The 2500-nt window shown below is 61.2% G+C and overlaps 1 pseudogene; it reads right to left on the bottom strand.

Annotated features, from left to right (window-relative positions):
- Window positions 1-2500, bottom strand: part of LOC126323586 (large subunit ribosomal RNA) — a 6435-nt pseudogene that overhangs the window by 3482 nt on the left and 453 nt on the right.

Raw genomic sequence — 2500 nt, 5'->3', positions numbered from 1 at the left:
GGTAAGCAGCGGGAATCTCGTTAATCCATTCATGCGCGTCACTAATTAGATGACGAGGCATTTGGCTACCTTAAGAGAGTCATAGTTACTCCCGCCGTTTACCCGCGCTTGCTTGAATTTCTTCACGTTGACATTCAGAGCACTGGGCAGAAATCACATTGCGTCAACACCCGCTAGGGCCATCGCAATGCTTTGTTTTAATTAGACAGTCGGATTCCCCCAGTCCGTGCCAGTTCTGAGTTGATCGTTGAATGGCGGCCGAAGAGAATCCGCGCACCCGCGCGCCCCCGGAGGAGCACGCTAAGGCGGACGCGGCCTCGCAGCAAGGAAGATCCGTGGGAGGCCAAGGCACGGGACCGAGCTCGGATCCTGCACGCAGGTTGAAGCACCGGGGCGCGAACGCCGCGCAGGCGCGCGCATCCTGCACCGCCGGCCAGCACGAGGCCAACCAACGGCGAGAGCAGACCACGCCCGCGCTAAACGCCCGCACTTACCGGCACCCCTACGGCACTCACCTCGCCCAGGCCCGGCACGTTAGCGCTGACCCACTTCCCGACCAAGCCCGACACGCCCCGATCCTCAGAGCCAATCCTTATCCCGAAGTTACGGATCCAATTTGCCGACTTCCCTTACCTACATTATTCTATCGACTAGAGGCTCTTCACCTTGGAGACCTGCTGCGGATATGGGTACGAACCGGCGCGACACCTCCACGTGGCCCTCTCCCGGATTTTCAAGGTCCGAGGGGAAGATCGGGACACCGCCGCAACTGCGGTGCTCTTCGCGTTCCAAACCCTATCTCCCTGCTAGAGGATTCCAGGGAACTCGAACGCTCATGCAGAAAAGAAAACTCTTCCCCGATCTCCCGACGGCGTCTCCGGGTCCTTTTGGGTTACCCCGACGAGCATCTCTAAAAGAGGGGCCCGACTTGTATCGGTTCCGCTGCCGGGTTCCGGAATAGGAACCGGATTCCCTTTCGCCCAACGGGGGCCAGCACAAAGTGCATCATGCTATGACGGCCCCCATCAACATCGGATTTCTCCTAGGGCTTAGGATCGACTGACTCGTGTGCAACGGCTGTTCACACGAAACCCTTCTCCGCGTCAGCCCTCCAGGGCCTCGCTGGAGTATTTGCTACTACCACCAAGATCTGCACCGACGGCGGCTCCAGGCAGGCTCACGCCCAGACCCTTCTGCGCCCACCGCCGCGACCCTCCTACTCGTCAGGGCTTCGCGGCCGGCCGCGAGGACCGGCCATGACTGCCAGACTGACGGCCGAGTATAGGCACGACGCTTCAGCGCCATCCATTTTCAGGGCTAGTTGCTTCGGCAGGTGAGTTGTTACACACTCCTTAGCGGATTCCGACTTCCATGGCCACCGTCCTGCTGTCTTAAGCAACCAACGCCTTTCATGGTTTCCCATGAGCGTCGATTCGGGCGCCTTAACTCGGCGTTTGGTTCATCCCACAGCGCCAGTTCTGCTTACCAAAAGTGGCCCACTTGGCACTCCGATCCGAGTCGTTTGCTCGCGGCTTCAGCATATCAAGCAAGCCGGAGATCTCACCCATTTAAAGTTTGAGAATAGGTTGAGGTCGTTTCGGCCCCAAGGCCTCTAATCATTCGCTTTACCGGATGAGACTCGTACGAGCACCAGCTATCCTGAGGGAAACTTCGGAGGGAACCAGCTACTAGATGGTTCGATTAGTCTTTCGCCCCTATACCCAGCTCCGACGATCGATTTGCACGTCAGAATCGCTACGGACCTCCATCAGGGTTTCCCCTGACTTCGTCCTGGCCAGGCATAGTTCACCATCTTTCGGGTCCCAACGTGTACGCTCTAGGTGCGCCTCACCTCGCAATGAGGACGAGACGCCCCGGGAGTGCGGAGGCCGCCGCCCCGTGAAGGGCGGGGAAGCCCCATCCTCCCTCGGCCCGCGCAAGGCGAGACCTTCACTTTCATTACGCCTTTAGGTTTCGTACAGCCCAATGACTCGCGCACATGTTAGACTCCTTGGTCCGTGTTTCAAGACGGGTCGTGAAATTGTCCAAAGCTGAAGCGCCGCTGACGGGAGCGATTATTCCGCCCGAGAGCATCCCGAGCCAACAGCGGCGCGGGTCCGGGGCCGGGCCAGGTAGGTCCGTCATCCGGGAAGAACCGCGCGCGCTTGCCGGGAGCCCGAGCGCCCAAAGGGGCGAATCGACTCCTCCAGATATACCGCCGAGCAGCCAGCCAGGACACCGGGGCTCTGCCCAACAGACGCGAACCGAGGCCCGCGGAAGGACAGGCTGCGCACCCGGGCCGTAGGCCGGCACCCAGCGGGTCGCGACGTCCTACTAGGGGAGAAGTGCGGCCCACCGCACACCGGAACGGCCCCACCCCGCGGCGAGTGGAAAGGCAACCGGACACGACCCCGCCGCGGATTGCTCCGCGCGGGCGGCCGGCCCCATCTGCCGAGGGCGGGGGCCAGTGGCCGGATGGGCGTGAATCTCACCCGTTCGA

This window comes from Schistocerca gregaria, unplaced genomic scaffold (genome assembly GCF_023897955.1).
Source record: "Schistocerca gregaria isolate iqSchGreg1 unplaced genomic scaffold, iqSchGreg1.2 ptg000859l, whole genome shotgun sequence".
NCBI classification, from domain to species: Eukaryota; Metazoa; Arthropoda; class Insecta; order Orthoptera; family Acrididae; genus Schistocerca; species Schistocerca gregaria.
This window is presented reverse-complemented; position numbering and strand designations above follow the sequence as displayed.